Source organism: Enhydra lutris, unplaced genomic scaffold (assembly GCF_002288905.1).
Source record: "Enhydra lutris kenyoni isolate GAN:26980312 unplaced genomic scaffold, ASM228890v2 scaffoldscaffold12, whole genome shotgun sequence".
NCBI lineage: Eukaryota > Metazoa > Chordata > Mammalia > Carnivora > Mustelidae > Enhydra > Enhydra lutris.
In genome coordinates, this window is record NW_019154096.1 from 70,252,764 (window position 1) to 70,278,795 (window position 26,032).

At 42.2% G+C, this 26,032-nt stretch overlaps 1 protein-coding gene across 1 annotated transcript in view; it reads left to right on the plus strand.

Moving 5' to 3' along the window:
• The window catches only part of LOC111145185 (phospholipid phosphatase 4), a 114,670-nt gene that overhangs the window by 65,823 nt on the left and 22,815 nt on the right, over nucleotides 1-26,032 (plus strand). The window lies entirely within an intron of this gene.

Here is a 26,032-nt window from a genome sequence, read left to right on the forward strand (position 1 = left end):
CTTAAGCATTTACAGCTATAGATTTCCCTTAAGCCCTGTGTTAGCAGTGCCCCCACAATTTGGAGTATTGTATTTTTTATTGCTGTTATGTTCAAAATATTTTCTAACTACCCTTGTTTTTTGTTCTTTGATCTTTGGCTCTGTCTTTGACCTTTTTATTTAGAAATGAGTTTTTCACTTTCCAAATGACTTTTCTAGCTATCTTAATGTTTTGAGTTAAGTCTTTAACTTCATTTTATTGTGAACAGAAAACATGTTGAGTATTTTGAAATTTATTGAGATTTGTTTTATTCCCTACTGAAAACTTTTTCTTAAGGAACTTTCCATGCACACCTGAAAATGTATTTATTTATGCACATGTTGGGTGTGTCATTCCATATGTGTCCATTAAGTCACCATGGTGTCATTCGGAAATTTTTGATCCTTGCTTTTATTCTTTTTGTCTCCGTGTTCTCTAAGAATTCTCAGTGTTACTAAGAATACGGTGTGAAGCTCTTCAGCTAGGACAATAGAGTCATCTGTTTCCTCTTCTAGTTTTACTGGGTTTTGCTTCGTATATTTTAGAGGTCTGTTTATAGGCACATACAGATTGATTGTTGTGGACTCTTGGTGTTTTGACTCTTTTATCATTAGGAAATGTCCTCTGTTCCTCATCCTACCTCTTCCCATATTATGTAATGACTTCTTGGAGGTACAGGGCTCTTAGGTCTATCAACTGTGAAAAAAATTTTATAATAGATACCTTGTTCTTAGCCCTTGGAGAGGGAATAGACTTGAATTGTAAAGGAATTATTCAATAGACACCTCTTTTGTGTGGGCTCCTTTTTTCTTTATATCAAACCATTGACTCTTAACACAGTCTTCTGAATATGGGTCCAGACACCATTCAAGATGGTAGCTGGATTCCAAAAATAGAAATTGAAATCATCACATGTCCTCTGTAATGGACATCTTTTGGGATATATGTGTATGGATGGAAAGACACAAAGAGAAAGGGAAAGAAAATAAAAAAAGGAAAGAAATCAATCAACCAATTGATCATGAGCCAACACTGTCCCACAATCCCCTCCTCTGGAAATTGTCCCATTTCTGAGTGGATACCCTTCTTTAGATGGGACCCTGCCATAGAAACATTACCTTTTGGGTTCAGAACCACCAGCCTTTTTCTTTGTGTCTTCTCAGATTCACATCTAGCATGCATTGTGTTTTCTCTTCCCTTCTGGGTAGAACTCATAAAAGTATGTAAGTTATTCCCGTGGGGGTCTCCACAACAAGCTTTTCATTCTAGTCTTGCTTCCTATGTCTCCCGGTGGGTCTGGGGGCTGCCTCTCCTACCTCTGTTGGCATCTTCTTGGGAAATGCAAAGTCATTTGAATGTTAGCTGGAGCCAACTTAATTAAGAAGTGAAGTCTGCCGAAGGAAAATGAAACAGGATGATTCTCCAGCCAAGTCTGGGCAGCCTTCAGATGATTCAAACCAGCACTTCTTTGCTCCCATCAGTCTCTGGCGTCTGCTAATTAGTGCTAAATAGCACCTTCCTTCCGGGAGTGGATTCAGCTCTGGAGATCTAGAAGCAGGAAAAGCATTTCAAGCTTTTGAAGAGTATGACATTCTAGAAAGCTGATGTCAGGACACCCCAGAGCTTCAAACTCTTCAGTGACTTCCCAGGCACCTAAAGGATAATCCAGCCCCAAATGATGCTCTGGCCCTGGCAGCCTCTTCAGTCTCATGTCCTTCACCCCTTCCAGCCTCACTTCCTTTGGTCCAGCTGCTCTGTCCTTTGGATGGCCTGCAAACAGCTGTCATTTACTGAACACACAAAATGTGTCAGGTTCTGCATTAACAGCTTTAAAGGACTTATCCCGTTGAATCCCCACGACATATCTATGAGGTCAGCACTCTCATTCGTCCTCTTGTGCAGATGAGGAAACTGAGGCTGAGGAGGAAAATGATTGGCCTCCACACCACACAGCCTGTGTGTCACAGGGCTGGCATTTATATCCAGAGTGTCTGACTTCAGAGCCAACTTTTTTTTTTTTTTTAAAGATTTATTTATTTGAGAGAGAGAGAGCATGAAAGTGGGGAGGGGCAGAGGGAGAGAGAGAATCTTAAGCAAACTCCCCACTGAATGTAGGGCCCTATGCGGGGCCCCATCTCACAATCCTGAGATCATGATCTGAGCCAAAATCAGGAGTTAAACACTCAACCAACTGAGCCCCCCAGGAGCCCCCAGAGCCCAACTTTTGACAGCTCCCTCCAAATGAGACATTCTTTCCTTTCTGGGCATTTGCACTTGCCCTGCTCTCACTTCTCAGACCCTGTCAGAAGCCTGCCCACCTTCCTCCACCCTCAGCCGCTGACTCACACGCTGGTGTAAAACTATCCTGGCTCCCTTTCCCCGTAGGTGGACCAGGGCCGGAGGGTGGATTTTACCGTCTCCTAGAGCCCCAACGGGGGTGGGCTCCTGCCTCCCAGAGTGGTAACATGTGTTACCAATGTCATCCATCTATGGCTTCCTTCCCATCCAGGTCTTTCTTCCCCACTGGTGTTTTCTTGAATCATCTTCCTAACAGACAACTTGTACTTGAATCCACCTCAGGATCTCATCCTGAGGGAACCCAAATGAAGACATTACCCTGGCTAACTCCTATGACTTCCTTGAGTTTCAGCTTCTCTGTGGCCTTAGGAAAGCAGCCATCCCGAACACCCCAGATGTTCTAGCCACTGTTTTTTGTTGTAGCACTTAGTTGTGTCTGTCCTCAACCTGGTGGTTTGCTTGTTTTTCTCTACTCCTGCTCTGTGAGGCAGGAACCTTGATCCTCTCCAGCGCTGATGTGTCCCAGGGCCCAGCACTGCAAATGCTCAGGATTGGTGCCCCAAATAGTTACTGAACTAACCAATCTGTTGTCTTAACTGAATAAAGCTTTAACGGAAGCTACGTAGATGCTACAAATGTGTGAGCAGGACCCCAAATTCATCATCGATGCCAAGTTCCCAGAATACCCCACACTTTCCTTTGTTTAGAGTGAGAGAGACCTGAGCCATTAGGGTCAGGTGCTCAGCTGTCCTGCCCCCCAGCTGTGAAGTCTAGCAGCAAACCCTTGACCGCTCAGTTTTCCCCTTGACTCTTAGAACATGAAGGGGTAGGGCGGGATAGGGTGGCGTAGCTTACTTTGATTTTTGGAGCTCTGTGGTTGTCCCTTGGTGTCGTCAGCTTTCTGAGAGGTTCGGCTTCTCTGCCAGAGAAATTCTTGGGAGATTGAAGGGGCTAAAGGCGGGGAAGCACCTTGCATGGCAGCTGGTTCATAATCGTAGTCTGCCTCCTCTGGTGGAGCTGGGAATCTTGCTAATGACCGGGAAGACCACTTGTATCACTGGTGTCTGGAAGCCTGAGCGGGACCTGGGGACTTGGGTGCATGTTGACAGGGGAGACAAGTGGGCTTCTTTAGTCCAGAACGTTGACACTCACAAGTCATTTTTTTTTTTTTTAATAAGCAGACATTCAGAGGTTAAAAGTGTTTTGGGAGCCTCTTTGTGCCTGTTTCCACTGTAAATGGACTCGGTTTCAGGCTACAGCTTGTTCTTTTCCACAGGATTATTTCCCTTCATTTTTAAGTTATGAGGAGCTCTGCAATATTTCATCAAGAAGGAAGGAGAGAAGGAAGGAAGGAAAGAAAGAAGGAATATTCTTTTTTTAAGATTTTGTTTATTTGATAGAGTGAGAGAGAGCATAAGTAAGAGGAGCGGCAGGCAGAAGGAGAGGGAGAAGCAGGCTCCCCGCTGAGCAGAGAGTCCGATGTGGGGCTCGATTCCAGGACCCTGAGATCATGACCTGAGCCAAAGGCAGAGGCTTAACTCACTGAGCCACCCAGATGGGAATATTCTTGAGAGCCTCTACCCAAGCCTCTCCACATCCCTTGGTGATTAGTAAGCTTGTAAAAAATATGGATCATATTTCTGTCCTTTACGAATATGGCCTTTTGGTCCAATGTTCATATATTTTGCCTGGGTATTACTTATCATACCTTACAAATAAAACAAGCTTCCGTTTATTTCCTTCTGGAAAAGAAAAGTGACAGGCATTTGCTGACTCTGGCTAGAGTGGGGAAGCCATATGAGCAGCTGCCCGTTCCTCCCTGTTCCTCTCCATGGCTTGGTGCCATGGCCCTAGGGGTTGTCTCCTCCTGCTGTTGAACCTGCTGTCCTAGCTGCTGTGACAGGTGACAGTGTGGCCATATGATTCACAATGGGGACTTTGTCACCACATCTCAGGTAAACCTTCCAGGACTCTCTAAATGCTTTATAAAATATTCACTCATTTATGTCATGAATCAGTCATTTAGTGCTTCCGCTTTGATTGGACACCGAGTTCGTGCCAGGCCTGTGCATGGTACGGGAAGAGATGGTGGGGGGTAAGACAGACCCAGTCCCTGTTGTGGCGGAGTTCAAGGCCAGGGCCTCTGTGAGCCCACAGGGTACTTGTGTCACTGAGGAGAACGAGTCTCTTTCGGCAGTTGCAACACCAGGTACAGGGTGTAGATGGCGGAGAGCAGCCTACCCTTGTGGCAGGGCACTCCAGGGCCGCGAGCATCCCCAACAGCCATTCCTGATAGTCCCGATGGACAGCACTGGCTATTAAACAAAAGGCCATTTAATTACACTCCTGACATGCTGGTAGAAAAAATATATAATAGCTGGTAATTAAAGTGGTGTCTCTTACATAAACAGAGGCGTCTGGGACAGTTCATTCTAGGGGTAGGGTGGGGCAAGATCAGAGAAGAGGGAGTAAGAACATTTCTCACCGGAAAGACCCTGAACTCACCTGTCCCTTGTCACGATGCGTGTGGAGGAGAGGGCCATGAGTCAGCTGGGGATGGGAAGAGGGCCAGCACGTGTAGATCATTTTATGACTTTCGGATTCTCGCTCAGAGTTCCGGGCATTCATTTATTTCCTCTTTCTCCATATGTTTGTAGCCACATATTGTTGGATGTCAAAAGAGTGCCATTTTAAGAGCTAGCCTGGCACTAAAAATGGCCTATTTGTTTTTGTAATCATTGGATTGCTCCACATAAATAAACACTTTCACATCCAGCATTTCTGTATTGACTATGGTAGAGAAGAATGATTTTCAGACCCCGACAGACCCGAGTTTGGCCTGGCTCTAGTCCCTACAGTGTCGCGCAGATCATTTCAAGACTGTGTGTCTCAGTTCACTTATCTGTAGCTAGAGTCCCAATTCCTACCTTTCAAGGTGTGGTGGGGGGGACATGAAATTAGATCCTTTATTGCTCTTCCCCCTTGAACTCTGACTCTGGGGAAGATCAGAGAAGTCTGGTCTCTGTCCCCTTTGGCAGATGAGAGAACAAGGGAGAAACGGAACCCCCTGTCCCCACACCAGGTGTCCGTTTGAATGTGTTTGTTCCTAAGTCAGCGTGACCGCAGGCTGTGAATGGACCTCCTAGGTTTATTTCCCTACCACAAGGTACATGTCTGACAATTACATGATGGATGATTTCTTTCCTGGCATGTGTGTTGCTGTGAGAGCTGTGTGATAAATTCAGTCAACGTAGGCCTTTTGTGTTGGTTCTGATGTTTACACCTACAGTATTAATTTGATCCTAAGTATAGATCTACATGCTTCAAAAACACAGTGTCTTACAATTTTTGAAAAGAAAGTAAAACAAAAAAAAAATCATTCCCCGATTATGGTCTGCATTTAAGAATGGCGGTGTGCCATTTTTAAATTATTCTTGAAAGCCGTCATGTGCTTCAGAGAGCCTCTCTCGAGCTGGGCTAGTGGACGCAGCACAACATGGCACCCTGGCCTGCCAGCCTTGGGCTTGGAGGTGGGGAGGCCTGCTGGAGGTTCCTTTCCAAGAACGTCAGTTAACCCACACCTAGAAAGGTCACAGAGGTGGGGACACCCAGAGTGAGGTCTGTCTGTGGGTCCGCCACCATGGGCCCAGACACAAACTGCCGGAGTCACTGCCTGACCTAAGACGGTTGAGTTGAAAGTCATTACGCTGTTTCCTCCATTGTGTTGCTCACTAGAGGTGGAGAAAGCCCAGGAAGAGAATTATCAGTCCACTTGCTAAGTGAGTAACATAGTTTATCAAGGCGGTTGCTAGAGATGCAAAGGAAGCCTCTGGGTCCAGCTGGGCCAGTTGTCCGCAAAACTGAAAGGCAACGTGAGAACCACTGTTCCCTGAGCCTCCCCCAGTCTGTTTGGGAGGTGGGATTTGGAGCAGCACGGGGGTGGTGGCTCGAGTCCATGGCTGAGGAGCTGGCTGCCCACGCCAGGAGAGAAGGTGCCCCTGAAGGGCTTTGGCTAACGATGGGGAGCCGTGTGAACCTCAGCAAGAAGTGATTTTGTGCAAGTCTGCTCGGTTCCTGCATCCAGCAGGTGCATGCATTCCTCAGCTGGTGCCCAGAAGTTGGCCAGTAAAAGCTTTCCATGCGGCGACAGCCACCACAAAACCCACAGCCGTGTGCCCGCTGATGCCGCTCCCTCCTTGTCCCGGTCATTTGGAACAGTCAGACACCTGCTTGTTGGTAAAGGATGACCTCATTTTCCAAAGTTGTCAAAAATTCTCGCGTACATGTGCCACGCTCACTCAGATGGAGTTTTTCTTCTCCTGGGGCACTCTGCACGCTTTTATCTCAAGTGAGGCTCTACGGGAATTCTGTCCCCGGATGATATGAACAGTAGGAGGAGGTGAGGAGGCTCGCCTGCCTCTCCACAGCTTCCAGCATCTCTGGGACACGGGACAAGCGTGGGTGTGGGCGTCAGGGCTGGGCCCCCTTGCTGGGGACAGGCGTGAGGAGGAGCCAGGGTTACCCACTGGCCCCACGGGAGCCCGCTGCGAGTTGAGTAATATCACAGACTTGCAGAAACCTGGAGGTCCCAGGGACACCCAAGGGACTGGAGTCCGTGTCTGGAGCCCGTGTCTGGAGCACCATCAGCTTCCAGATCCTTCTTATCTGAGCAGCACTGTGCTTGTGTGTAGATGGTAAGGCAGAGCCCAGGTGACCCCTGGCACCGACCGTCACAGCTATTGGCCATGGGGTGCTCTGCCTGGGTGGTCAGCCTGTGGTCACCTACCAGTTCCCATGGTGGGAAGGGCCAGAGCCTGCGAAGCCCCTGAGACCCAGAGGTGGGTCCCCGGATGTTGTCTCTTCCCCTCCCTCTGCCCTGGAAGGGGCAGTGTGGCGTAAAGGTGGCTGGATAAAGGCTTGGCTGTCCTCCAGGGTTTCATTTCTAACTCCTGCCCAAGAAGGAGCTATCAGCCTGGATGCTGCCCCTCCCCCAGCCCCCAAATGCCCCGCTTGGCCTTCCTTCCTCTTCTGTTCCCTCCCCCATGCTGGCACCAGAAGCATTAAATGCTCCTCATGGCAGCGCCTTGAGAACATGGGGACCTGTGTCACCCACGGTCACTCACCAGTTTCTGTAAGAATTCCTCGGAAGTTTCATCTGGGGATCTTCCCAAACCTTGCTTGAACCCGCGTGAGTATCTTCTCTGATTAGGGTTCTCCAGAGAAGCAGAACCAAGAGTGTGTGTATATAATAAGGATTGGCTTTCGTGATTATGGGCTCTGAGGGGTCCTGTGATCTGCCGTCTACACACAGCAGACCTAGGACAGCTGGCCCCGTGCCGTCTGGTCTGAGCTGGAAGGCCTGAGAACCAGGAGCTCTGATGGTGTGCAGCCTGGTCCGAGGGAAGGAGAGAATGGACGTCCCCGCTCCAGCTGTCAGGCAGAGAGGAGAATCCCCTCTTCCTCTACCTTTTGTTCTCTCAGACCCTCAGATTGGATGATGCCCACGCCTGCTGGGGAGGGCTAGTTCGGAAGCCTCCTCATAAATGTACTCACGAGTAATGTTCAGCCAGATATCAAGGCTCCCTGTGATTCTGTCAAGTTGACCCACAATATTAGCCACCACGCGCCCCTACCCCCTTTGGGGAGAGCATGCCCCTCTCCTTTCCAGCACGTACCCTTCCAGCCAAGCAGTCTCAGGCCCCCACAGCCACTGCCCTAGCCTATGGCTCACTGTCTTCCCCTCCAAGTCATGCCTTCCTGGCTCTTCCCATATTCCCCTTCCACCCATGCCTGGCACAGAGTAGTGCTGAGAAAGTGAGTGCACATCCTGCCTCCCCATCTTTCAAGGCCGGACTCATTTTCCCAGCTCTTCCTGCAAGCCAGCTGTGGTGAGGAAGTCCCTCATTCACTTCTCCATTGTCATCCACCTTGTTTCTCTTGCAGAGCGGCTATGTGGATGATGCTAGAGAGATCACAAGAAAACCATTGCCCATTGTAAATTCAGATGCAAAGAAGAATACGAAAGCACCATTTTGTGTTTTTAGCATGGCATGATTTGTTCTGTGCATTGAGTAGGAGGTGAAATGAACAGCAGCCGTTTACAGGGAATAGGACTAACATGTGTATCCAGTTTCCTGCTAGAGTTCAGGGAAGCCAGACAGTATGTATTTTCCTAAAATGGGTACTCCTGAAATAACTGCCTTTTGTAAAAACAATCTTTAGGAATGACAAGCAAAGATAATGGAAAGGAAAATTATTTTTCGCTATTGTCTAAAACAAGACACTCAATAAGAACAATACTTAAAATAGTGTTTAGTTAATCCCTGGTATTTTTTAACTAAGACAAAATAAATGGTTTTCAAAGAAATGTCTAGAAATGAGAAGGCAAAGCCTCACTCTATGAGGACCTATTACTAAAACAATGGAAATGGCATTTTGATCAAACATCGCATGTCACAAGCTTGCAAGTGACATTTCCCTTCTTTATCAATCACAATTTTTGAAGTGAAAGTTGAAATTATATTTATTTTAAAAAATGGTAATTTGGAGGAGAAACCCAGTAGGAAATGATTATCAAAAAGTCAAAAAAGAGCTACAACCATTTAGATGTGACCAAAGTGTTGCTTCTGTAATTTCCACCAACAATAGCATTTTGTTCAGTATGGTGTGTCCCTTCATGGCCATGTGAAAAAACTGAGGGACATCTTTTCTTCTTATGTTCCTTTTTCCATCTGCATTTATCCCAGTTCCATGGGGAACCTTTCCAGAGGCAGGGTGCCCGATGCTGGTAACATGATCCTGAGTCATTTACTCATGGCAACTTTGCGGTTGAAGTGGGAAGTACACAGGTGTTGGAATCAGAAGGACGTTGAGTGTGAATCCAAAATAGCTTTTGTGACTTTGGCAATGGCTAATTTCTCTAAGCTTCGGTTTCCCCATCTTTGAAGTAGCTATAATAATATTTCATATTGTTGTTAGGATTCTTAGATCACTGAACTTTCAAAATGTACTAATCTTTTCATGTGATTTAGTCACATGCTGTTGAATTTCTTAGGAATAACGACTGCATGTGGGCCAAGATGATTGGTGTTAGATTTGGGGATTGGTTTTCATGGCAATGGTTGTTTAGATTTATTTATTTATTTATTTGACAAACAAGAGATCCCAAGTAGGCAGAGAGGGGGAAGCAGGCTCCCCTCTGAGCAGAGAGCTCAATGCGGGGCTCCATCCCAGGACTCTGGGATCATGACCTGAGCCGAAGGCAGAGGCTTAACTCACTGAGCCACCCAGGCACCCCTCAACAGTTGTCTGGAGTACCAAAACTTTGAGGTAAAAGACTTGCAATTCCACTGGACTTGCCCTTCTTGTTATTTCTTAAGATTTACAGAGGTGATAAACTCCTGGCAAGACTGATAAGGGCTAATAGAACACACAAATGACCCATATCAGGAAAGAAAGCAGAGTGCCTCTTAAATAGCCTGAGGACATTAAAAAGATAATAAGGGCATTTGTGGACAGTTGCCTGCCAACAATTCAACAATGCATGTGGAATGGTCAAATTCCTTGCAAACTACTGCTCATCAGAACTTATAGAGATGAAACCAAAATTCAATTTGTAGTTCAAAACCTTTGTACAAAGAAATCTCTAGGCTCCAATGATTTCTCTGGAATTTGCAGTCAAATATTTAAGAAGTAATATCAAGCTTCCACAAAACTTTTGAAAAGATAGAACACTTCCCAGCTAGTTATATGAGACTATACAAATACGGTTACAGAATAATCCTGATAACAACATATGACAGAGATATTAGGGAAGAAAAAATTATAGACCAATATCTCTCGAATATAGACACATAGCTCTTAATAAATTAACAAGTATAGAAATGTATACAAAAGAATTGGAGTTTATCCTAGGAATGTAAAGTTGATTTAAAAATTAAAAATTGATTGTTACAATTCACTAAGTTAACAAAATATTGGAGAAAACTATGTAATCATGTCAAAAGATGTAGAAAAAACACTTTCATGGTAAAAGGTCTCATTGAACTAGGAAGAAAATGGAACTTCTTTAGTTTGATAAAAGACATCTATGAAAAACCTACTGTTAACTTTATACCTACTAGTGAGAAGACTGAATACTTTCCCCTTTGGATTGTGACTATCATAAGAGATTGTCTATTATTACTGTATCTGCTAAAAGGTGGGTGGGGGTTCTAATCAGTGCATTTAAGCAAGAAAAAAATAAAAAGCAAGGAAGAAGTAGTTCTTTTTATTTGCAGATGACACTATTATTTATTTAGAAAATCTTAGGAAATCCATAAACAGAATTAACAAGCAGTTGTGAGAGATCATAGGTACAAGGCTAATCTAAAAATCAACTTTATTTCTACATAATAGCAATAAAGAATTAGAAAGTGCAGATTTTTTAAAAGTACCATTTATAGTAGCATCAGTTTATGAAAACATAAGAATAAACTTAACAGAAATTGAAAAATCTATATGTTGTTTTTTTCTAAATTGAACCATAGGGTTCACAACAATCCTATTTAAAATTTTTTTGGTAGGAATTTAAAGCTGTTTATGAAATTTATGGAAAAACTCAGGGCCTAAAATAGCCAAACAATTTTGAGAAAGAAGATAAAAATTTGAAATACTGATAGAACTTGATTTCAAGATTTCGTATAACTCTGTAGTAATCAAGCTAGTATGGCTTAAGGATAGGTAGATAAATGAATGGAGCAGAGTAGAGCCAAGAAATAGATCCACACATACATGATCAATTTATTTATTTATTTAAAAATTTTATTTATTTATTTGACAGAGAGAGAAAGCATAAGCAGGGGGAGTGGCAGGCAGAGGGAGAGGGTTCTGCACTGAGCAGGGAACCTGATGTGGGGCTCGATCCCAGGACCCTGGGATCATGACCCAAGGTGAAGGCAGACACTTAACCATCTGAGCCACCCAGGCACCCCCCCCCCAGGTCAATTTATTTTTGACAAAGATGCCAAGGTAACTTAGTGGTGAAAGGAAAGATTAAAATCAGTGATACTAGAAAGCCTGAATAAAGTATGAAAAATAAATTAACCTTGACTCCTACCTAATACAATATGTAAAAATTAACTCAAAGTGAACCGTATAATAGAATTTAAATCTATAAATCATCTAGAAGATAATGTGGAAGAATATCTTTGGTATTTTGGTATAGTAAAAAATTTCTTAGAAGGAACACAAAAACACCGATAACAAAAACAATGACAGGGGTTGGCACCTGGGTGGCTCAGATGGTTAGGTGTCTGCCTTCGGTTCAGGTCCTGATCCCAGGGTCTTGGGATCAAGCCCCACACGGGGCTCCCTGCTCAGTGGGGAGCCTCCTCCTCCCTCTCCTGCCCCCCGACTTGTGCTTTCTCTCTCTCTCTCTGTCAAATAAATAGATAAAATCTTTAAAAAAATGATAAATTGAACTTCACCAAAATTTAAAAGTTGTGCTCTTTAGAGGACATCATTATGAAAAGAAAAGAGCAAGTCACAAACTGATAGAAAATACTTGGAATTAAAAAAAAAAAAGGAAAAAAATACTTGCCATTCATATGTCATACAAAGGACTTGTGCACTCATATCCAGAATATGTAAAGAGCTCCTATAGATCAATAATAAAAAGACAACCTCGTAAAAATGCAGGCAAACGGCTTGAAGAGAGACTGCATAAAGAAAGGCGTATGACTGTCAGTAAGCACGTGAAAAGGTGCTCAGTTAATCACTTATTAGGGAAATGTAAATTGAAACCACAGTGAGATACCACTTCTTAGCCATTAGCTAATGGTTAAGTTTAGAAGAACCGGCAACACCAGATGTTGTCGTGGTCGATGCAAGTAGAGCTCTCATATATTGCTGGTGGAAATTGGTGTAACTGCTTTGTAAATTGGCAGTCAGGTTTTTTTTTAAATAAAATTAATCATATAGTTACCCTGTGACTCAGCAGGTCCATTCTAATGTATTTACCCAAGAGAAATAAAACCACACGTCTGTGAAAGGACTTAGATTGTTGCAGCAGTTTTATTCCCAATCAGCCCAAGCCAGAAACAATGCAGGTGTCTATGAGTAGGAGAACAGAGCAAACTACTGATGAATATGGCAGTCTAGGTGCGTCTCAGAAACGCTATGCTGAGACCAGGAAGCAGGACACAGAAGAGTATCCGCCGTAGTATTCTGTTAATGAGAAGTTCAAGAACAGTCCAGACTGGTCTAGGGAGTAGAAATCAGAGAGGTTTGTTCTGAGTGGGGCATCAGAGACTGGGGAGGAACTCACTTGAAATGGTTGGAGTATCTTTTGGGGGATTTTCCTTATGTTCTTATCTGCGTATCTTCACCCACAGGATTGAAGATCTATGCGTTTCACTGTGTATAAATTTTATCTCAGTGAAAAAAAGCAAGACCAAAAGTAGAAATTTTCAGACATGCAAGATGTACTGTCCACATATTCGTGAATCTCAAGGATATTTAGGAACAGCTTGATCATTGAGGAAGCCTTTCCCATAGCATTTATTTTAACTTGAAAACCCAGCAGGCTATCAATTGTGATTACATTCAAGTGGCATTTGAAATGACACTGGAAAATAATAGGGTCACCTGAGGTCACTGTTGTCCGCTGACACAGTGATTCAGACCTGTGTGGTCTTACTGTCTTCTTTTGCTCATCATCGGGTCATTCACAGCAACCAATGGATTTGTGATTACTCTTTTTCTTCAAAAGTGTTAGAATAACTGTGTGCCACAAAGCCCTATAAAAATCTAGCCCATGGCGGGCCTGGGTGGCTCAGTTGGTTAAGCATCCTACTCTTGATTTCAGCTCAGGTTGTGATCTCAGGATCATGGGACTGAGCCCTGCCTTGGTCTCCATGCTCAGCTGCTTGGGATTCTCTCTCTCTCCTTCTCCCTCTGCCCATCCCTGCCCAGCTCTCTCCCTGTCAGGGGAAAAAAAAAGAAAAATCAAATCCATCTCCTGCCTAACCCTCTAGCTTCATCTAAAGCCATGACCTACTCCAGCCACTGACCTGACCGTCCCTGGTTGTGTTGACCGCTCTGCCTTTCGGGGCTCCACTGCTGTTCCCTACCATGGACATTCTCTCTGATGCTCTTTGCATGCCTAGCTCTGTCTCATCTTCCAGATTTATACAGAGAGGTGCCTTTGCTGACCCCATCCATCCTCCTCTCTTTCAAAAGCCCATTTGTTCCTTTCCAAACAGTTCACAGTTTATAATTATTTTTATCTTTAGATTCCATAAGACCAGGAACCAAGTCTGTTTCTTTGTTCCCCAGGGCTGAGCATGACACCTGGTCAGGCATGTAGCAGGAATCACATAACTATTTGTTGAATAGCTTCATGATAAAACTCTCAACCTCATAACCCCAGGTGGTGATGGTGATCATTATTTCTCGTAAATGTGTGTGCGTGTGCTTCTGTGTCGTGTGGAGTCCACAATTTCTCTAAATCCTGCAGGCCAGGATCTTATTCAACGACAAAAACTTGTGTCGTCATAGGGAATAAAGTCAATTTTTTCTAAGTTCAGATATTCCGCCGCCGCCACTTGCATGACCTTTCATTGAATCACAGCATCTCTAATGGCTGAAGTGCTGAATCTAAAATCAGGGCACCGTGTCATCCTCCCTCTCTCCGGATAGAAAATTGCAATCTGACTGGATTGCAGGGTTTTGACATTTTGCCCCCTTGTTCTATCACTTGTTCATCAGAGAGTGTCTTGGGAAGATTCAGGAACTTTATCATTCCCTGTATCCCACATGCACATATCTTTATGCTCATTCCCAGGAAAGCAGCCGGCTGGTGGACCAGATGGACCATTTGACTGACTTGACAAGGACCGGTGGCTGCCTTCTTCCATTCTTCCTCCTCCTCCCCGCCCTTCTACTACTCCCCTTCCCCCACCCTTTCCTCTTTCTCCTCCCTTTCCTTGTCTTCATCCTCGTCCTCCTCCCCTTCCTTTTTCTTCCTCTTCTTCTCCTCCCCCTCCTCTTCCTCCCCTCCTCCCCCTCCCCTTCTCCCTCCTCCTCCTCCTCCTCCCCTCCCCTCGCCTTCCTCCTGCTCTTCTTCCTCCTCCTCCTCCTTCAGCTGGACTGAATCCATGACCTACTTTGGCACAATAGAACACAAATGAGCTTTCACCTCTGGGCCTCATTTCCCCAAAGCTGTAGACTCACATCAGTGATTGGAAAGGTATCTCAGCTATGCTGATTTCTCCTCTTCCAAGAAGCTGAGTGATAAGGGCAGCAGCTTCTGGAATCCACGCAGGAAAAAGCTTTCACAAGCTGCAATAAAAAGAAGCTGGGACCCCGGCCCTTAAGTTCTCTTCTTCTATAAATTCTTCTATAGACTGAGCCCACTGCATTTGAGAGGAGCAAGGACATTGGGGTTCTCAACATCCAAATTATTGTTGTCTGATTCTTTGCAATTAAGAGATTTCATGGGGAAGCTGTCATCAATGTGCCACAGTAGTGAACCAACCACTGAAATTAATCTGCTCTCAAACATCTATGCTCTTGGTGGGAACCTGCCACCCCTGCTCGGTTCTCAGTGGTTATCGGATGTCTTATAGGACGGTATGGTGCCAACACATTGCAGGTGGGGGGTGGAGGCAGACTGCACATCTTGAGAAAGATTCAGGATTTCATGAAGTCAGTGAAAGTGATGTTGCAGGACTGCTGGACCAAAGAGACCAGTTTAACGATTGAGAAGAAGCAAGTCCAGTAGGATGAGGCCAGTAGAGTTGCTTCAGAAGAGACAAATTTGAATATCAAAGGATTATGAAATGGAATTGAGGGGAAATGATGAATACTACTGATATTTCTGTAACAAATGAACAGCAAGTTCCTCCTAGTGATTTTGAGAGCAGAATGGGCACTATTGCTGCACACTCTTATTTTCTACATTGTGTCAAAAACAACCAAAACTTGATTTATTGTTTGTTCTAGAAATTCATTTCGTTGCAACGGTAACCCAACTGTGTTAAATATAAAGTTTTCCTAAGTTGTAGTTCAATTTTTTTGAGCTGGAACCTCAGTAAAACTCTTCTGCACTATTTAATATGACAAGTTGTTTTCTGTTGTGAGTAGATTCACTTTAACTAACTTTTTGTTGTCAGTGAGATTGCCTATCCCTGAGAATAAGTTTCAGACCTCCTGAGGCCCGAGGAGGTCTGAAGCTCTTAGAGAATCACAGGGAGTTAGAGAGATCTGACATGGCCTGAGCTGCTCTCTCGACTTGGCCACTCCCCTCCCCACCTGTTCATCTGGATGCATGGCAGCAGGCTCTGCCCACCTACTCTGGACAGCATATGACTTCTTCCTGCCTTTAGGAAGTTCTGAGAGTGCTGATAATCTCCCAGAAGTTGTTGGTTAAACTGAGTGCCAAATTTGGAAAGTAGGTGTGGAAGGGAATGGAGAATAGTACCAGTAAGGGAGAAATAAACCCCAAACACCGTAAGAAGCAGAACCCAAATAGCAAAGCCCTTAGTTTTGCTTCTAGAGAAAAAAAGAAAAACCTAGCTTTTTTGTCATTTACCAAAATAGCACCTCACACCGCTCCCCACCCCCAGCCTCTTGCTCACTCTTAAAATTCTCAGGTGAGATTTTGGCAAACATACCTCTTTAAAATTTAGACTCATGAGAGTGTCATTGCGCAAGGCAGAAAGCATGGGATTTGGGAAGTCTGACTAGCTTCATGTCTGCTTGAACGAATGCATGAATGAATGTAATTTGGGTTGTATGTCTGTCACTTTCAGTGGTGACCTTGACAAGATTGACATTCATTCACCCAGATGACATGTATCGGTTCTTCCTGAGTGCCAGGCACCGAATTACGTGTCAAAGTCCAGTAAAGAAGTCAAGACAGTGTAGGAAGGAGCCTTCCAGAAGACCGACCAGGCTGTAGGGGTGGGCATCACCCCGATCCTTGGCTTCTGTAGATGAGGGGCTTGTGTGACTAACTCCCTCTCTTCTCTGCCTTGGGAAAATGGTGAGCACTGTCAGGAGATCACACTCCAGGCTATGAATATTGCCAGAGACCAATGGCAGATATTTCTATCATTCATTTCCAGAATTCCAATTTTCTCTTTAAGCCTTTTTTTTTTTTTAATTAAGTATTTCCAGGGCACCTGGCAGGTGCAGTCAGATAAGCGTCTGACTCTTGGTTTCAGTTCAAGTCATGATCTCAGGGTCCGGGCTTCGGGCTCTGTGCTGAGTGTGGAGTGTACTTGAGATCTCTCTCTCTCTCCCTCTGCCCCTCCCCTTGTTTGCATATGCTCCCTCCGTCTCTCTAAATAAATAAATAAATCGTAAGGAAAAAAATTAAAGTCTTTCCTTGTCATCAGGCTTCTGGCACCTTTATTTTCCATGTTTTAGCAGAGTTTCCTGGAAGTCATTTTCAGTCTCATAGGGAAGGGTTTTCAGTGTCTAGGGAGTAATTATTCTCTTTTTTCATCTTGGAAATCGCAGTGGGAAAAGAATTGTTAAATTATTTCTGGGCCAAGCCCCTGCTTATGGGTGCAGGTTGTGGTCTAATTTCATGGGTAGGACATCAGATGGTGTGGATATGAGTATAAAATTTAAGCTTGCTGTTTGCAATAGAAGGGACACAGGGAAATTCATTTGGCTGTGGAGGATATTGAACTAAGCATAGAGGCTTTCTCCTGACTCTATACAGCTACCATTTCTTGAGGATTTACTGTATTCTGGGCATACACTGAATTGTCCTAAATGCATTGTCTTGGTCAATCCTCAGGAAAACCCTGGACAGTAGATAGTCTTATAAATCCCATTTTGCAGGTGAGACCCATAGGGTTAAGTATCTTGTCCAAGCTTCCATAGATAGTAAATAATGAAACTAGCATTCAAACCCAGGCACTTAGATGTTACTTTGCATCAATACATACCTACCTTATATTGAGTTTAAGATGTTAGCTGAAAAAAATCTCCAATTGATCATGTATGCACAAAGTAGTTGTTTTCTTCCTCGAAAACTTTGTAACAAGATATTTAATGTTCATGTTTGTGGAGCATGCTTCACTGCTAATCAATTTCAAAGAAAATAAACAATCCACATCCTGATATAGCATATTTCTGAGCCTGTGTAGATCTGGAACAAAAGACAGAGTTGTAGTTGTGTGTTTTGGGATGTACAGGAGAAAAAGGGATGAGGTCTGTCTTTTCACCCTCAAGAAATAGTTGCATTAGAAAAATAAAGTAGCAGTGAAGCTTGAAAAACGTCCTAGTGTAAAATCTGTAACAGGCAACCTGGCCAGTTTCATTTATTCTGTATTTATTCTCATTACAAGCCTTGAGCGCTCCCTGGGCTCTCTCTTGCTAAATCAGTGTTTTCAGAATTCTCATTGGCTTGGGTTTTATAATCTGAGAAATCAGTCAAGTGCCTTGGGAGAATGCCGTGTCTTATTCTACTGGCGGCCTCCGAACGCCTCTTGTAATTAAGTATTAGTTGGAGTTGGTTGCACTTGAATAATGAGGCGATGTTCGGGTAGGTTTCCTTTGTTGCTTTTTCTTCAGGAGCATTGCTTCTGTTTTCTAGTTAAGCAAATCACTGTTGTCATAGAATTGCAATTTAAAGTCTCCATTATTATGATACGTAGCATCTCCTAAAACCAAATCCAGTACTTTGGGTTCCCTGGTATGTGACTCAAGCTGACACCTGTACCCTGGTGTGCACAGTGTCTGTCCTGTGATCATGGAGCTTTTATAGGTAAGCTTTCCAGTGAAAGGAGACCAGGGCAGGGGACTTGAACTTGGTGTCCCTTTTTTAAGTAGCCTGACTTACTTGATGACCAAATGAATGGCCGAATAGTTCACAATATAGGGCAAACAGTTTGGTGGCTGGCTCTATCTGGTCTGATCTGCACTTGTTTCTAGACTAGATCATTTTCTTAGTACCCTGCTGTTGTTTTATAGGGATGGTTAGTTAACAGTGAGATATATGTACAGAGTCACAAATAAAACATATCTGTATGGTTTTGTAATAATATTAAATGTAATAATAGTTACAACAGTAATAGTAATAAGTTAAGTAATAGCATTAATAAATATTAAATCATAACAGAAAACAGACCCTCACGTGCCCAACTTCTTGGATTAAGAGAAATAGAATTGAAAAATACTCTTAGAATTCTGGTAGGACCCTTCATGGTGCCTTATTCTCTCTTCCACTGTTGCCATTATCTTGAGTTTTTAAAAATAAGTTATTTCTTTTCTAGGTAGTCTTGCACACACACACACACACACACGCACACACACGCACGCACGCACACAGACACACGTGCGCGCATGCGCACACACATGCACATCCCTAAAAATATTGCTTAGTTTTGCCTGTTCTTGAACTTGGCATAAATGGAGTCATATAGAATGCATTATTGTGATTTGTTTCTTTTGTTTACCATTGTTTTTGAGATCTTTCTCTTTATTAATGCAGACGGTAGAAGTTCATTCATTGTCATTGCTGTGTAATATTCCAGGGCGTGAATATCTTAGTTTTTGAAAAAAAAAAAATCATTCTGTTAACGGACACTTGGGTCATCTCCAATTTGTACCAATTATGAACAGTGTTGTTATGAACTCCTGGTGCACTTATTGCAAAAATAATTCTTAGATATATTTCTGGCAGTAAGATTTCTGGGCATTTGCTCATCTTCTGAGTTTAAGAAATAATGCCAAACTGTTCTTATAATCTCACCAGCAAGTTAGGAGAGTTCCTCCAGCCCACAGCCTTGTCTGCACTTGGGGCCATCAGAATGTAGGTTTTACTGGTCTGGGGGTGGGGGTCTGACGACAGCCCTGGGGTTACCATGTATATCTTCCTGATGACTATCGAGCTGGACCATCTTTTCCTCTAAGTTTAATGGAATTTAGATTTCCGCCTTATAAGACGTTACTCTTCCTGTATTTTGCCTATTTTTCAGTTAGGTTCCCTGCTTTTATTTCGCTGACATCCAGGTTTTTTGGAAAAAATAATCTAGATATTAGTTCTTTGTTGGTTATTTGTGTGTTAAACCTCTTCTACCTCTCTGTGCCTACCTTTTTCATGATCTTTTTGTTTATTTGTTTGGTTTTGCCCCCCAGATTTAATTTGTATGTTCATTCTTCTATTAATTCATTCATTGTAATAATTGTTTTGTTATTATAGAAGTAGTACATGCATACAATGGAAAGTTACTACTTCCCAGAAGTCAGCAACATTAAAACACCTTCGTGCATATTCTTCTGGGTTGGACAATGTGTGTGTGTGTCTGTGTGTGTGTGTTCAAGATGAAAATTCAGTCAATAATGTCTCCCTTTCCATTTGAGTACATGTTCATCTCATGACCTATGCAAACCATCTTCAGATATTTTCAGTGTTCTTTACAGTGGTGGTCAAGCCAGTATCCAAAGCAGGATTTTAGAGGAACCAGATACTCAATAATAAATGCAGTCAGTTTGATCAGTCCTTTCTTTATGATTAGTACTTGTGGTGTTTTTATCAAAATACATCTCCCAACCTCAAGACTCTGCTAACTTCTAATTGCCCTTCCATTTTGTTGTCTTTTTTAGGTTTGTAATCCATCTGGAATTGATTTCTGGGTATGGTGTATGCTCTACAATAGAGGTTCAGTTTTATTTTTTCCAGATGGATACCCATCTTTCCCAGCTCTAGTTAGTGACTTACACTGATCTATAACCCAGCCTGTGCCAAATTTCCTGTCCACACAAGGATGGGTCTTTTCCTTGTCTCTCTCTGTTCTGACCCATGGATCTTTTTTGCTTATTTCTATAGCAATGCTACAGTGTTCTAATCACTCTGCATTACAATAATGTGAGATTTAGTGGAGCAAATCCCCATGTTGGGCTAGATTGGGCTATCTTTTGAGTGTAAATTTCGGTGGCTTAAAACTTTTTTTTTTTTTTTTAAAGATTTTATTTATTTGACAGACAGAGATCACAAGTAGACAGAGAGGCAGGCAGAGAGAGAGAGGTGGAAGCAGGCTCCCTGCCGAACAGAGAGCCCGATGTGGGGCTCGATCCCAGGACTCTGGGATCATGACCTGAGCCAAAGGCAGAGGCTTTAACCCACTGAGCCACCCAGGTGCCCCAAAACTTTTTAAAGAAAGGTTTTCTGGGGGGCATCTGGGTGCTCAATCAGTTAAGCATCTGACTCTTGATTTCAGCTCAGGTCAGATCTCAGGGTTGTGAGATTGAGCCCCATGTGTGGCTCTGTGCTGGATGTAGAGCCTGCTTGAGATTCTCTCTCTCTTTCCCTCTGCCCCTCCCCACCCCACTCATGTGCACACTCTCTCTTAAAAAAAAAAAAAAAGAAAGAAAATTGGGTCTTGCTTATGTGACATGTATAACTGTGGTGACTCAGGGGCCCAGACACTGTTGTCATCTCACTATGTGCTCCCACAAGGGAGAATAGAGCTTGGAGGATCATGTCTTAAATGCTTAGAAGTGACACATGTCAGTTTTGCTTGTATGTCATTGGCAGAACTGGTCACATGACCACATCTAATTTCAAGGGGGTTGGGGAATATAATTCTTTAATCACTAGAATTAGAGGATTGACTACCACATCTCTGACCTTGTTCTTCTTCAGTAGTGTTTTGGCTGTTCTCAACCGTCTGCTCTTCCATATGCATTTTAGAATCAGCTGGTCAAATTGCATGAAAATCCTAATTGAGACCTTGATTGACATTTTATTGAATCTGTGGTTCAATTGGGGAGCTGTGATACCTTCCTGTCTAAGTGCATGGTATAATTGTGTATTTCAATCTTAATGTCTGAGAGTAGTTTTATTTCCACATCATTTAGCACATTAATTGTAGATAGTTATATTCATATTGCTACCGTAAATTTTATTTTTTAAATTATGTTTTCTATCTGATTGTTTTCTGTTATCCAGGAATAGAATTGACTTTGGTATATTGATATTTTAATGCAGAAATTCTTTCAAACTCCCCTAGTAATTCTGATTACTTATATGTAAATTATTTTGGGTTTTCTACAAAGAAAATCTATTTACCTACAAATAATGACAGTTTTATTTTTTCCTTTCTAATTCTTAAACCGTTTTTATTTCATTCTTTTATATTCACCAGCTAGGACCTCCCTATAGTGTTTTAGAAGTGGGGATTAGCTAGCATCCATTACTGATGTAAAGGGGATGTTTTAAACATTTTACCACTAAGTATGACTTTTTGTAGACATTTTTTATCAGGTTCCTTTTATTTCTAATTTGTAGCGATGAGTTTTGAATTTTGTGCATCAACAAGTTGTGTGTTTTTCTCCTTTAGTTTGCTAATGTGGTGACTTATAGTCATTAATTATTAAAATATGAAACAAGTGTTAATTCTTGTAATTAACCCATTTTGGTTAAGCTGTGTTCCCCTTTTTTCTTAATGCTAGATTTGGTTGATAATATTCTGTTAAAGACATTTGTAAATACGTTCTGAGTGATGTTGGTTAATAATTCTCATTTCTGGTACCGCAGTTGTCTGGTTTTGTAATCACTGTTACCAAAAGCAGACTGGAGTACAAAAAAGAAAGACAGGACCTATAAAATCCACCAAAATTGTTGGAAGCCTTATTCTTTACTTCAGTGACTGACAGATCAAACATAAGTGGGAAAATATAGAAGATCTGAATAGCACAGTTAAGCTTCATAAAATGAGTTTTCCCTCATGTTTAATTCTTTGTAAAGAGTCTGTGTAAGATGATTTATTTCCTTTTGGGATGTCTGACAGGTAGGCCCATAAAATATTTGGTCCTAGAATTTAAAATACTGAATCAATTTACAGTTATAAAGCTCTTGTGTTTTACCTGTTTTTTTCTTGAGATATTTATGGTAATTTGTATGTATTTTTAGATTAGCTTAGTCCTTTCACATAAACTTTCAAATGTATTGATACAAAGTATTTCATAATATCCACTTGTTCTCAAGTAATATCTGTATTACTAGTTTTTGTATTGGCTATATGTGCCTTCTCTCTCCTTCTACCCTGAATTCTTTTCTTGTTTATCTTGTCAGTTTAATTTGTTACTCTTTTCAATATGCCCTTTTCCTATGAGCCTCTGTGCTATGTGTTTGCTTTACTTTTCATTATTCCTGTTGCTATCTTTAGTATTTCCCACTTCCAATTTTCATTTTATTCTGCTCTTTTTTCTTTTAACTTACTGAGTTAACATTACATGCATTGCTGTTCTTTCTTCCTTTTCTAACTTAAGTGACTTAGGCTGTGAATTTTCCCATAAATTTTGCTGAGCTACATTCTGTAAGTTTTAATACATAGTTTTCCTTAAATTTACTTTTGAAAATTTTCAAATTTTCATTTTTTTCTATGACTCATAAGTTGATTACAAGGGCTTTTTAAAAAAAAATCCTAAACATATGATATTTTTCTTGTTATATTTTTTAAACAACTTATAGTTTAATTGCATTGTGATTGGATTATGGGATCTGAAAATTACCAGTCCTTTGATCTTGAGGCTAGCTTTGTGGCTTAGCATATGGTCTGTTTTCATTTCACATGGCTTAAAAAGGAATGTAAATTTTAAAATTGCAAGATCTAAAGCTGTACCTATGTCCAAGCTTGTTGTGCTAGCCAAATCTCATGTGTCTAATTTTTCTGTTTATGCTTAATTCATTAATTACAAAAATGTGCATTAAAAAGTTCTACCCTCAGAGTCAATGTCACAGTTCTGGGGTCTTATAATTTTGAATATTTGTGCTTGTATACTTTGAAGTGCTGTGTATACATAGTTTAGAATTGTCGTATTTCCTATTCTACCTTCTTCTTCCTTTATAATTAAGCCATGACTGTCTTTATCTCTAAAGTTGTTTTTATAATAAACAGTATCAGACTTTACCATTGAAATCAGCTTTTTCGGGGCGCCTGGGTGGCTCAGTGGGTTAAGCCTCTGCCTTCGGCTCAGGTCATGATCCTGGGATCCTGGGATCAAGCCCCGCATCGGGCTCTCTGCTCAGCAGGGAGCCTGCTTCCCTTCCTCTCTCTCTGCCTGCCTCTCTGCCTACTTGTGATCTCTCTCTGTCAAATAAATAAATAAAAATCTTTAAAAAAAAAAAAAAGAAATCAGCTTTTTCTTGGTTAATATTTACTTTTTACATCTTTTCCTATTCTATGCCTATGCTCTGAGTTTTATGTATGTATTTTTTTAACTTTTAGCTGGGGAGCTAATTTTAATTACAGTTGTTGTCATTACTCCTATGTTAGGGTTTATTTATATCATTCATTACATAGTGTTTTCTCCTTCCTTCCTGTACAATTTTTATGTTATAATTTCATTACTTTCCTCTTTTCTTCAGAGGTTCTATCAATTCTCTAGTTTAACACACATAGTTAAGCAAGTCTTGAGTCATTTAATATCTTTGGTTTTCCCTTCTGAACATTTAGTATGGAGACACTGAAAGCTTTCTGACAATTGCATTCTCACTTACCTGGTAGATCTCTGGTGTTTTCATCCGACCTTGATTCTTTCTCTCTCTCCCCCAACAGAACCACCAACCCATGTGTGTATAACCCTTGTACAACCCATGAGCGTGTAACCAATGTACAACCTGGGTACATGTGAGCCATGTACAACCCATGCATGTGTAACCTGTATATAACCCATGAGCGCGTAACCTGCAGACAACCTGTGTGCGTGTGACCCGTGTGTGTACCGATACTTCTGCTTATCATCCCTTGTCCACCTTAGCCCGTCCACCTTCTGCCTCAAACAGAGCCATTACATTTCCTTCTTTGGTATTCTTTTTTTAGATAAATGCCTTGTTTTTGATTTTTCTAAATTTCCTTTGTTTGACCTCATGCTTGGCAGATGGCTTTACTGTGGAGTTCTAATTTGGCAGTTACTGACTCTCTGAACTCAGACGATTGTATTTCACTGTTCTCTTGCTTCAATTTTTTTTGGTGTTTTTGGCGTTCAGTTGTAAGTCTTACTGTTGTTCCTTTGTTAATACTGTGTTTTTCCATCCCGGGTCCTTTTACCATCTTGCTTTTCTTGTGTGTCATAAAGTTTCATTATTATGTGTCTTGGCATGGGTTTCCTTTCACATATCTTGTGCAAGATTCACTGGGCTCCCTAAATCTCAGGTTTGTGTCTGCCAGTATTCTGAGAGGCTCCAGCCGTTGTCTCTTGAACGTTGCTCCTCCCTATTTTCTATCATCATCTCCTCTTCTCTGGAGCCACAGTCCGATTTTCTCACCGTATTATCCACATCACGTAACCTGTCCTGCGAATTCTGCACCCCACCCCCACCCCCATCTTCTAACTGCGTTCTGGAAAAAATTTGAATCTGTCCTCCAACTTATTCATTCTCTATTCAGCATTGTCTCACATGCTTCTTTAATCTATCAAGTTTTTAAGTTCAATTACTCTATTTTTTTATTTATAGAATTCTATTTGGTTCTTTAAAAAAAATCTGCTTCATTATTTTTTTTATATAGTACATGTTCTTTGTCCCGCTTTTCCTGGCTTCCCTATAATTTCCTTAAACACATTGCAAATAATTATTTTACATTCTATGCCTTATAATATCTGAAGTTGTTATGAGTCTGTTTTTCCTATAAATACCCCGAAATCTTTTGTGTTTTGAGCTTTCTTACTCTTGCTTTTTTTTTTGGTTTTTTTTTTTTTTGAAGATTTTATTTTTTTTAATTTATTTGAGGCAGAGAGAGCAGGCAGTGGGGAAAAGGGAGAGAGAGAATCTCAAGCAGACGCCCACTGAGTGGGGAGCCCCGTGCAGGGCTCAGTCTCACGACAGTGAGATCAGGACCTGAGCCAGAATCAAGAGTTGGGTGCTTAACTGACTGAGACCTCCAGACGCCCATTAACTGGGCTTTTAATTTTTTCCTAAAACTTTGTTTGGGGGAATATTTTTTATGTCTGGATTGAAGGCGAATTTTTCCAGAGATCACTACCTGCTCTGGGTCCATCCAGACTTAATTCTGCCCATTACGTTGTGTGGGGACCATACGAGAAACACAAATTGGACACCAAAATCCTGCGAGAGGCATGTCACGGTTGTGAGGTCTCCACACAGCGCAAAGACGGAGACAGGCAAGGCTCCTTATTGTTTCCCCCTTCTTTACTCTGAGTAAGCTTTATTCTGGGGTCTCCTGTTAGACTCACCAGCTGGGTTAAGCCTGGGTCTGTGTCTCTTCACCCCTGGGCCTCATGGCAACCTCAAGGCAGGGGCTCAGGGTCTGCAGGTTTCTGTGAACACACTCAGGGCACAGTCTGACTTGGCCGTTTCCCTGTATCTAAGACCCACACTTTCCTTTCATTTTGAGGGAACTTGCTTTCATTAATTCTTCTCTGCGTGTCAGTTCAGTGATAAGCGGAAAAGATTGCTGCTCGCTTCTGTATTTCACTCAGCATTTAGTTACTTCCATCAGCAATGAAATCCTGGGTTGGGGACGTGTCAGCTCTTTTCTGTGCTTGGGAAGGAGACTCGTCCGGGGCCGAGAAGCAGACAGATCTGGGTTTGAGGCTGGCTGCGGCATTTCTTATCAGTTTCCCAGCGTCTCTAACGCCACCTTTCCTTTGTACAGTGGATTTCTGTTTACCAAGTACTTTCACAAAAATCGGGTTTTGAGACTTGGGTGAGACAGATCATTGTCCCCATTTGGCAACTAGTAAGACTGCTGG